The following is a 12,971-nucleotide window of genomic DNA, read 5'->3' as shown; positions in this document are numbered from 1 at the left end:
ACAAAGGAAAATGAACAGCTAGTAACACATTTGATGTGCCACTCTGATGGACTTCAGAATGCTTAATATCATCTTGTTTAATTTCATGTTTCAAAAAGCTTCTCAATGGCAGGATCAATTACTTTCAATCTCCACATCAATCAGTCTAGTTGGTTCTCATGATTTGCTAAGGATAGCTGCAAACTGAACTTTGTGAACCCACGATGCATATTGTGTTAATCCTTGATATGGAAGGATCCTTCTGCAGAATAAGCGGAGCTGAAAAAGGTGTGCTTACTTTCACAAACTGAATGTTATTTAAGGAATAAAAGGTATTCTTTAAAGTGTTAAATCCAGATGAACACTGAAAAATACAGTCTTCAGAAAAATCAAGTGATTTCACTTCTGTATTCATTGCTGAAATGAGAACATCATTTCATTTCTAATTCTAATTTGAATTTTGATTTAAGGTTAAAAACACTTTAGGATTGTTTTGTATTGCAGAATAATCTGTAACTTGTCATGTAAACACTAGTTGCTAGGCTAAAACAGTGAGTTATATTTCTTTGTGTATGATACTATTCCTTTATTGTCAATTTTTCCTGAACTCACCAGTAGAATATATTTTAATTTGAATAATTTAAGAAGCAATGTCACCAATATGGATAGAACAATAATTTCACTTTTGTTACTAATTTAATTAAGAAGGTGATTTTTAGCAATATCCATTTCTATTTGGTTGTGTTTTTATCTATTTCAATTATTTTCTATATTGGAAGTAATTATGAATTTTAATTTTCATACAGCCCTCTTATCTTTTACTTAAAAAATTTAATGTTTAATGAATTTGGAGGGAGGGCCAACCTTCATTCTTACATTTATTTATACATTCAATGGGAAAGCAGTACTATTCTCCTGAATGTTCAAACAAGCAATGGAAATTTGCAAGAGAGAAATAATTTAAAATTTTCATCACATTGTATTGAAATTTCTTCTTTGTTTCCGTTTTTTCACCAGATCTTGAGCTCTTGAAGATGCATTGCCCATAGATGGTCTTCATTAATTTAAGCAATGTTTTCAGGGCAGTTATTCTGTGAATATGCCTGTAGGATTTAACTGGTCTTTGAATTATGGATATTATTTGGAGAGCTGGAGAGGAGAGTGAAGGACACTATATAGGTAGGCAAACATCTTGAAATTTTGAAACATTGTGTAATTATTTTACACATAACTGCCTGGACATGACCAACAGGTATAAGAATAGAATCTGTTGGTTGCTAAAACTATACATTTTTAGTTAATGTCCAACATGTACCAATAGATGCCACTGAAGATCTTCTATGAAGTTCCTCCTAAGAGTCATAACTGGTGAACACAGTTCATCCATGGGGAATACAGACTATAACTTACTAATGGATTTAGGAAGGAATCTACCTAGCATTTTTGGGAAAATGTGAATAAATCAACCTGATCAATGTGGTGGGTTCCTCTAGAAAATAGAAAAATAGGGTTAGGCTAAGTAATGTGGAGATTTGAGAAGATAGATCTGGGGTGATAGAATATTAGATATAACAAAGGCAATCTCTTCAACTTTACCAAGTTTTTATTGTCATTAGTGCTGGTGTCTATCAAATTGTATGTGACTGCTTGCTTTCAATATGGCAAATGCATCTTCAGAAACATTATAACTAAGATAACTTTTCCAATAGAGTGCAAAATGTGCATCTCTAGAAAGGTTTACTCAGAGAACTCTGTCAATACAATGCCACATACATGCAGCGTTATGATCTTTAGTTTGATTTCTCCTTCCCTTGACCCTGAATAGGACTCTACAGTCAAGGAAGTTGAATGGAGAGGGAATTTGAGACGTCAGGCTGTGTTTGTTAAAAGGGTTTTATGATGTCTTCTCTTTGAGTAAATATACTGGCTATTGTATCTTTCTTCCTTCCTTCCTTCCTTCCTTCCTTCCTTCCTTCCTTTATTGTATCTTCCTTCCTTCCTTCCCTCCTTCTTTCCCTGTTTCCTCCCTCCCTCCCTCCCTTCCAGCCTTCCTTCTTTCCTTCCTTCTTTCCTTCCTCCCTCCCTTCCTTCCTTCCTTCCTTCCTTCCTTCCTTCCTTCCTTCCTTCTCTCTCTCCTTCCTTAACTCCCTTCTTTCCTTCCATCCAGAATTATTTTTGAGAAACGCTGTGATGTGTCAGTTGGTAGCACATTCTCTGGAGCTGGTTGCTTGGATTAAAATCATAACCCTTCCTCCTATTAGCTATGTGACCTTGAACAAGCTACTAGGCTATAAATTAGGACTAATAATGGCATCAATATGATCCTGCTATAGATTGAATTGTATGAGTTAATGTATGTGAAGCATTTTTATATGGTAATAATTGGATAAAATACAGTTACTATTTTATTTATTGAACACTTAGCATTTTTTAGCTTTTTATTTTGAAAAGATCTTAGATCCATAGGGAGTTTCAAATACAGAGAGGTCTCGTGTACTATTCTACACAGTTTATTTCAAGAGTTACATCTTGTATAATTTAGTACAATATCAGGACCAGGCATTGACATTTATACAATGTGAATTCATAGGTCTATGCCAATTTTATCATGTGTTGATTAATGTGACCATTATTACAATTAAGTTACAGAACTCTTCCATCACTAAAAGTGTCTTCCTCACATTTTATAGCCATATTCATCTCACATTCCCATACCGTCACTAACCTCTGGAAATCACTAATCTGTTTTCTATATGTATGTTATTTTATTAAAGTTCTATACATGAAATAATATGCCATGTGTCCTTTTGATATTTGCTTTTTTTCACTAAGCATAATGCCCTTCAGATCTATGCAAGTTATTGCATGTGTCAAAAGTATATTCTTTTTTATTTCTGGGTAGTATTTAATCATATGGATATACCACAGTTTATTTAACCATTCACCTGTCCAACATCTTGGATGTTTCCAGTTTTTCTCTGTTAGAATTAAAGGTGCTATGAAAGATATTAAAGATCACATATAGGTTTTCATTTCTCTTAGATAAATTTCCAGGGGTGCAATTGCTGGATCTTATTATAAATATATGTTTAGTTTTTAAAGAAACTGATAAATTATTTCCAGAGTATTATAACATTTTACAATTCAAATAATGTATGAATGATACAGTTTCTTCATCATTGCCAGCTTTTGTTGTCACTATTTTTATGTTTAGTTGTTTTAATAGGTGTGTAGTTACCTAGTATTTTGATAAGAGCTGAGGCTACAAATTTGAGTTGATCAAGAAGTCAAACAAATAGAAAGCAATCATTAAAGATTACAATAAAAATAAATGAAGTGAGGAGACTGCTAGTAACCAGGGAAGGAACTTTAAGGTATTTCAGAAAACTTCTTAGCCGAGATTTCAAAGAACAATGATCTAATTTTACAAAAAGCCACAGAAAGCTTGTTTTAGAAAGAAAGAGAAACAAGCACAAAATTCTAGAGGCAGAAAAAGGGTTGGCATATACAAAGATTGTGGAAATAATTAAGAATGTTTTGGGTGTGATAAGAAAAGAAGGGAAGTGTATGACATGTGGTTGGAGAGGTAGGTAGAAAACATCAAGCCAGGATCTATGGTCATTAAAAAGAAGTTGGAAATTTTTCTTTATATTAGCAGAGGAAAGCCAAACAAGGAGTTAAAGCAGAAAGTACGGAATGAAGAGTCAAGATCTTGTGTGCTTTAAAAAAAAAAGCCACTCTGACTACTGTGAAAATAGAGCATTTAGGGAGGAGATGACAAGTGGGGAGGCAGATTTGCAATGCATTGTGGTATTCTGACAGAGAGATGGGTGTGGCTTTGAGAAGTGTTCACGGAAGAAATGGAAATCTTGGAAATGGAGAGTCATGGGGAAAAAAAGAACCTAGGTCGACCTCTAGGTTTTGGGCATGAGTCATACAGGCACAGTGTAGTACCATTTATTGAGATGAGAAAAGCTGTTGAAGGAATTTTGTTTTGCTTTGTTTCAGTGTGAACACGTGCAGCAGTCAGCTTGATTTCAGACATACTAAATTTGAGTTTTCTGTTAGATACGCAGGAGATTTCAAATAGGAGATTGGATATAGCAGCTAAAATATTGCATCTGCAAGTCTCTTCTTTCAACTGATCTTAGATGGATGGATAAATAAGATAAACCAGTTGAAGTCCAGTGGAAAAATATTCCATTAAAATAAGACCTATTTGGGCTTCTATTATGATATTTTGCCCTTTCTTATCTCTGTGACTAGAGTGAATAATAATAATCAGAGATGCAGTTTTCTCACCTGTGCAATAGTAATATCTATTAGATATGCATAGTGTGGAAAATTAGCTAAACTCATTCATACAAAGTAACTCTGACATTGAAGTTTCTAAAATTAACAACATTTAGAATTTTAATCTTCCATCTAGTTTTACCATTTGGAGTATATAAGGAAACCTAGAAAGAAACCTTATATCCACTTGTCTATCCTATAATATTTGCACATTATAGGGTATAATCTCAGGGCATAAATACAACTTTTTATAATTCCTATAGAGTGATACTCTTAGGCCAATATTACTGATCTTGAAAAGTGGGGTATTGAGGTATTTTACTTGGTTGTAAGCCATCAACGTGTTTTACAAATGTGATATTATGTTTTGATATTAGTAAAAAAAAGAAGCTTCAAAATGTCCTCTCTTTCTTTGAATGCAATCACAATCATTTCCCTTTTGAATTTTAAATATAAGTAACCTAAAACTTAATAACTTGCTCACAAGTCTAGAAGCAGACAAAATATCACCCACAAACCTGATTTATAATACTACGTTAAACTGACTTAAGGTTTTAGACATTCATAAACATCTTTTAATCTATTCCCCTTTTGCATGGATATGTAAATATATACTCCAGGAGGTATAATTTTTGTAGTTATTGTAGTGCTTTTGTAATGAAGAACTAAGTCTGTTTTCACAGTGATAGAGAATTGAGTTGAGTTCTTTTGACCCTGGATGGATTTGTCTATTTTTTAAGGTGCTACTTAAAAATGTATAGGAGAAAATAAAAATAAATTATCTCTTTCATAAGTTAAAAATATTTTACATTTCAGCATTCTGAAAGCACAGAGGATTCAACAAAAATGATGGTTTAGAATCAAATTCAATAAAGAAACATCAGCTTGAGATCAGACTCTCTGAGGAATGTTTTCTTCCTGATGAATCTGAGCCATTCAAGGTCCTTATAAATACGTGAGAGCACCTTTGATTTTTGACTTTTTATAGTTAACAATTTCAGTTTGCTAATACAAAAGACCTCATGCCTTTTCATCCAGAAAACAGAGAACACTTTCTATTATGTAAGAGTATTATGTTTGAAGGAATATGTTTGCTTCAACTATGCATGCTATGGTACAGAAAGAAAAACCACCTCCCTGTAGGTCTAAATCCAAGGGGTTTTCAATGTATTTGGGTTAAGTTATGTTGTAAGGTTATAGCTCTCTAAGATTTTTACAAGATGCATTATTAAACATGAATCTTCTGTAACGTGTACAGCATATCTTGTATAAAACAATGCAATATTTTCTTCTAAGTATGGGATGGCTTTGGTCACCCATGCTTAAAAAAACTTTGAAGAGACAATTCATCTTTTTCCTATGAAGCAATTTTTATTAATTGACATAATTCTTCAGCAGTCAAGCTATTACTGTCATTAGGTAGTCCTTTCCTTTATTCAGAAGCCCAAGAAGTTAGTAGAGGTTTGTATACTACGCACCTTTCACCAGAAAATAAAAAGGGAGAACTTTAAGTATTTGACATCATCAAAAATTAGGTGTTATGGTGCTATGCTTAAGTTTTGATATTATATATTAATTACATTTCCCTTAGTACTACCTCCTCTGAATTCTTGAGCTTGTCAGTAGTTGAAAACATTTGAACCTAAACCATTTTTGCACATTCAGAACTAAATGTCTGGGTAACTTGGGAATTAATACTCTACAACCTGTGATGGAGCAGAGAGCAGGGTCAGCTGTCCATTAGCATCTCTTGTGAGGTCTCTCCATTTTCATAAAGAGGCTTGAGAAAATCTCCAGATTTGCCTGAGGGTAGACACAAAGCAATGCTCAGTTATACTCAATGTTATCAACCTACTGGACTTGGTATAAAAGACTTTTTGAGCACTGTATTGCCTATTAAAAAACAGTAAAGTGTAAAAGATAGTTCTTTAGACAAATTGGGCCACGGAAATGCCAAATCATTAGTTTTGGTGTCTGTAATGCCTCACAAAGTTATAAACTTTTATGAATAATTTGCTAAGAAATTAGCTCTAATGACAGGTAGTTTATGTATATACCTTGATAACATCTACAGGTATCTTATGCACATGACATTATAGAAATATTTGTTTGGGTTTTTCTCAACCAGTCATTTTCTACACCATAATTCCAGCTCAGCCCACTCCACTTGCAATTGCTTGCTCTCATCTTCTAACTCCTGTTTATTCTTCTCAATTTCTGCTGTAATGGCTTCATTTAACCTGCTCCTCTGTATCTTGTATGCTTTTTAGTTCACTGCTTATTTCCTTCTTCCTGCTGGAAAACTTGGCTAAATAACTCGTATTAATATTTTAGCCTCATTTGGCTTTAAGATTATCTCATAAGGATATCCTATATAAATGGTAGTTAATATTTCTGAGCACCAACTTCCCTTACTCCAGCTCTCAGACTTCTTCCCATTGTTATGACAATTGAAGGCTTTTTAAATTCCTGTCTTAGGAGAAGTGGCCCAAAATTTGCCATAGATCTATGATGTTTTAATTAATACTGACCTCTGAATGATCTAGAAAATAATGGTAAACCATGTATACATATTTGTGTATGCACATGTGTGCATGTATCCATAGCATCTGTGTGTGTGTACATTTTATAGATTTTGTCTTTGTATGAAGAAATATACTGAATATCCAAATAAGCATAATTTCTATACAAGTGAAGTATGTGGGTTAAAATCTAGTGAACAAAATATAACTATACATTCATGATTTGGAAACCTTTTAACATGATTCCTGAGGAATTACTCAATTGTTAATTGTTTCTGCCTTCTCTACCAAAATGACTAATATTTGGACTGAAAAGAAAAAAAGAGAACCTCGGTAAGGAAAAGTGGAATTTCTGTAGGTGGTAACTCTGGAATATCCCACCAAGAGAATGAATCAGATTAAAATAATGACTGTAGAAATTTCCTTGTTAGTGAATATTCAGCCTGGCCTTAAGGAAAATGTAGCTCTCTCTTACTGCTTTGTATCTTATTTCTTTTACTATGTCAATTCTCACCTTAGTAGAACTACTACTAGTTCTAGTACCATGGCTATCATAGATGCAACCATTATATTCCATTTAGTTTCTTCCTCAGGTTCCCTAACAATTGTTTGAAACTGAATATATATGTTTATGTATGTGTGTGTGTTCACTTTCATGTATATGGTGTATATGGGATGTGTGCAGTTTTCAGTTTTATATATATTCATATATATACATGCATATATGTGTATAATATACATATATACATGCATACACATGTATAATATACATATATATACACATATATGCACACATATAATCACTGAGTTCCAAAGTGAGTCTTTATTTCGTGCAATTGTATTCTCTCCCCTCTGTCTGCTCACTGGCCTTTGCAAGACATAGTAATTGCTTGATTTTCCTTTGGATAAGAGTCTTATCTTCGGCACTCTTGACTCTAGCCTTAAATTTAGATTTCTATTCCAGAATACCTCTCATATCAATCTTAAAACCTAAGATGGGCAAAGAGGTCATAAGATTTTTAGTATGAAAGAGTTTGCTTAGTTAAATTATATCTCAGGAAACTCATTCATCTACAAGTTAAATTGTAAAATATTGTTTGTTGTATCTGAAAAAATCTTTAGAACAAGAAATGTAACTGGGTAGCCTGTTATATCAAAGAACCCTCGATTTATTAAGTCTCCTCATAGCCATATCCTTATATAGCCCTCTCTGACACTGACTTAATAGACACTTGACAAATGATAGTAAATTTAGGCTTGCCAAATTAAAATGGCACCAATGCCAAATGAGAACCTGATCTACTCTACCAGAGAGACTAAGTGGAGGAGAACCCAGCTGATAGCACCAGTGTACTGCCAGATATTTGAGTGATGTCACTTTGGACTATGTAGGCCTTGTCAGTCATATAAGGAAACCTAGGCAAGACTCCGAATATTATCCTCCTGAGCCCAACCAAAGTTAACAAATTGTGAGTTTGTGTTTTAAGCAACTAAGTTTGATGACTGCTAATTACACAGCAATGGATAATTGAAATAACAACTAAAGATTAAAGATGAGATAATGTATTGTGTTTAAAAATTTAGCAAGTGAATACTTCATGAATATATTTACCTTGATGGCATTACAAGCTAAATTTTACTGGGCTTTATTAGAACAAATTATTTGAGCATTGATGAGAAAGTGAACTTTCAAACTATCTTATTTACGTTTATGTTTCAGTTATCCCACAAAAGCAGGAAATTACTTTCAACAATGCACCTGAGGTATTTTATAGTAACTCTCTGGTTATTTCCATGTAACAGGTGGAGAAATATGGATCAGACACAAAGACAATAAGATTCATTGCTCTCTAGCAGAATACTTCTTCTTAAATGGGTTTATTAGTAAATTGATGAGAACTTGATTTGATGTTTACTCTGACGTGTGATGTAAAGTTCTTCCTAAAGCCCCCTTTCTTTTCCTTTTTAAAATTATTAACATAGATGAATACAGAGAATGTGAACATATTAGATATATAGATATCACAACAGGAGAACAGTAAATGTTATGTTTTAGACTATTTCAACCCTAAAATATGGACACAGGTTGGAATGAGGATCCAATTCAGCATAATAGCCTCTAATGGAGTGGAAAACATATAAAATCCTGTGTTGCTTTATGAAATGTTGCTTATTTGCTGCATGGTTTTAAAAAGTATCAGTTTTATTTAATAGTGGGATCTTTATGTCAGTGATTACTGATGTTTCCAGCAAGCTAATTCATACCAGGGAGACAATGTAAACATTTAGAAAGGGGATTATATTTCTGTACTATCTGCATATGTCAGGTGACAACGAGAGTTTCAAAGTGCAATCTTATGAAGGGTTGTATTGCAGATTTGGCCTAGAAGCCCAAAACCATTAAATTTTTATCAAAATTATACCTGAAAATTCTTCATGTTGTTTATTAGCAGTCATTATCTTTACAAAGATATAGGAAATAAAGTGATTTCCATCTGTTGCAATCACTTGCCTTTTACAATAGACAAAATTGTTATTTTCATTAGATTTTACAAAAGGAATGATATATAAATTTTTAAAAGGCATGTTTAGGTTCTTTCACCAGAGAAATGTAGATTATTCTTGCATAAAATCAATAAACATAATCCAGCACATAAACAGATCCAAAGACAAAAACCACATGATTATCTCAATAGATGCAGAAAAGGCCTTTGACAAAATTCAACAACACTTCATGCTAAAAACTCTCAATAAATTAGGTATTGATGGGACATATCTCATAATAATAAGAGGTATCTATGACAAACCCACAGCAAATATCATACTGAATGGACAAAAACTGGAAGCATTCCCTGTGAAAACTGGCACAAGACTGGGATGCCCTCTCTCACCACTCATATTCAACATAGTGTTGGAAATTCTGGCCAGGGCAATCAGGCAGGAGAAGGGAATAAAGGGTATCCAATTAGGAAAACAGGAAGTCAAATTGTCCCTGTTTGCAGATGACATGATTGTATATCTAGAAAACCCCATTGTCTCAGCCCAAAATCTCCTTAAGCTGATAAGCAACTTCAGCAAAGTCTCAGGATACAAAATGAATGTACAAAAATCACAAGCATTCTTATACACCAATAACAGACAAACAGAGAGCCAAATCATGAGGGAACTCCCATTCAAAATTGCTTCAAAGAGAATAAAATACATAGGAATCCAACATACAAGGGAGGTGAAGGACCTCTTCAAGGAGAACTATGAACCATTGCTCAATGAAATAAAAGAGGATACAAACAAATGGAAGAACATTCCATGCTCATGGGTAGGAAGAATCAATATCGTGAAAATGGCCATAATGCCCAAGGTAATTTATAGATTCAATGCCATCCCCATCAAGATACCAATGACTTTCCTCACAGAAATGGAAAAAACCCCTTTAAAGTTCATATGGAACCAAAAAAAGAGCCCGCATCACCAAGTCAATTCTAAGCCAAAAGAACAAAGCCGGAGGCATCACGCTACCTGACTTCAAACTATACTACAAGGCTACAGTAACCAAAACAGCATGGTACTGGTACCAAAACAGATATATTGATCAATGGAACAGAACAGAGCCCTCAGAAAAAATGCCGCATATCTACAACCATCTGATCTTTGACAAAGCTGACAAAAACAAGCAATGGGGAAAGGATTCCCTATTTAATAAATGGTGCTGGGAAAACTGGCTAGCCATATGTAGAAAGCTGAAACTGGATCCCTTCCTTACACCTTATATAAAAATTAATTCAAAATGGATTAAAGACTTACATGTTAGACCTAAAACCATAAAAACCCTAGAAGAAAACCTAGGCAATACCATTCAGGACATAGGCATGGGCAAGGACTTCATGTCTAAAACGCCAAAAGCAATGGCAACAAAAGACAAAATTGAGAAATGGGATCTAATTAAACTAAAGAGCTTCTGAACAGCAAAAGAAACTACCATCAGAATGAACAGGCAACCTATAGAATGGGAGAAAATTTTCACAACCTACTCATCTGACAAAGGGCTAATATCCAGAATCTACAAAGACCTCAAACAAATTGACAAGAAAAAAACAACCCCATCAAAAAGTGGGTGAAGGATATGAACAGACAGTTCTCAAAAGAAGACATTTATGCAGCCAAAAAACACATGAAAAAATGCTCATCATCACTGGCCATCAGAGAAATGCAAATCAAAACCACAATGAGATACCATCTCACACCAGTTAGAATGATGATCGTTAAAAAGTCAGGAAACAACAGGTGCTGGAGAGGATGTGGAGAAATAGGAACACTTTTACACTGTTGGTGGGACTGTAAACTAGCTCAACCATTGTGGAAGTCAGTGTGGCAATTCCTCAGGGATCTAGAACTAGAAATACCATTTGACCCAGCCATCCCATTACTGGGTATATACCCAAAGGATTATAAATCATGCTGCTATAAAGACACATACACACGTATGTTTATTGTGGCACTATTCACAATAGCAAAGACTTGGAACCAACCCAAATGTCCAACAATGATAGAGTGGATTAAGAAAGTGTGGCACATATACACCATGGAATACTATGCAGCCATAAAAAATGATGAGTTCATGTCCTTTGTAGGGACATGGATGAAGCTGGAAACCATCATTCTTAGCAAACTATCACAAGGACATAAAACCAAACACTGCACGTTCTCACTCATAGGTGGGAATTGAACAATAACACATGGACACAGGAAGGGGAACATCACACACCAGGGATGGTTGTGGGGTGGGGGGAGTGGGGAGGGATAGCATTAGGAGATATACCTAATGGTAAATGACGAGTTAATGGGTGCAGCACACCAACATGGCACATGTATACATAAGTAACAAACCTGCACGTTGTGCACATGTACCCTAAAACTTAAAGTATAATAGTAATAAATAAAATAAAACAAAAGAACTAGTTTGTTGAGTTCATTTAGGAACTAAGTTTTAAGAAATATTGCACCAGGCAATTTGTTTTCTGAGATGAAGCTCAAGTAACTATGAGCACGGTATCAGGAATGACATTCATTTGTTCCCAGCTGTCTCTAGGCATTTTGCACTCTTGAAAAATACTAAGTTCCCTGGACCTGAAGAGATTCATGAATCAGTAAGAATGTGAGCCCCTTGAGTGTTCAATATCCCTTCAAACCTTAGAAACTGTAAGTCAATGATGGTGATTATCATATCACAAGAGTATAGTTAGCTTCTTTTAAGACATAAAAGACCCCTCTGAGTTAGCCCTAGACACATATTACTCCAACTGCCTGAAGAAATGTTTAGCGATCCATACAGAATTACTCTCAATTAGATTTAGAGAAAACATTCTCTCTTTGACGAACACTAGAATTGAGGAAAATATGGTAGAGCATATAGGTTATTTTGCCTTTGTTACTTTGTAGACCTTAAATCATGGAGTGAGTTAGAACACAGTATATTTGTGACAACCATGACAGTTCAGAGAAATGCAGTGAGGTCATTTACTCTGAAACTGAAAGACACTAATCTCTGCTCTGAGACCCACAAAGTCAGATTATCTGTTTTACCTGTGTGATTTCTATTCCTCTCATTTTGTTGTTCTTTTTATAAAACATCTTTGCTAAATAATAAAGTTATTACTCTAAGGTAGTGTCCAGGTCTCTTTGATAATAATGAAATGTCCATGGCCAAATCCCATTGCTTTGTTTTGACAGTGTGCTCCAAGAAAATTACTTTGATATGCCCTCTCATATTAGAATAAACACATTATACATACCTATCGCCTACATCAAGTTTTGAATTATACCACTTTCAGGTTTAACCTGGCCATACAGCAGATTTTCTTAATGGTTGGTGAACACAGAATAATAGTTTAATCATTCAGATAAACTATTTTGCAGAAACATTTAAAATCAGAAATTGCAGAACTACTATCTGAACTTTAAAGGGACACTCTTAACCATATTTTGTTTTATTTAGTACTCACGCTGACAAGTTGATTTACCACCTCATTTTCCCAACAAGTGTCAAGATTTCAATATGCAGTTAATGGTTTCTAAAAACAGTGACTATTTAATTGCATCCTTATAGTTTCCCCAAATTGCTTATAGTTTGCCCTCATTTAGTTAGGTCTATAATATTTCTCAATTAGTGTAAAAATTTCT

Source organism: Pan paniscus, chromosome 11 (genome assembly GCF_029289425.2).
Source record: "Pan paniscus chromosome 11, NHGRI_mPanPan1-v2.0_pri, whole genome shotgun sequence".
NCBI lineage: Eukaryota > Metazoa > Chordata > Mammalia > Primates > Hominidae > Pan > Pan paniscus.
Note: the sequence above shows the minus strand (reverse complement) of the source record.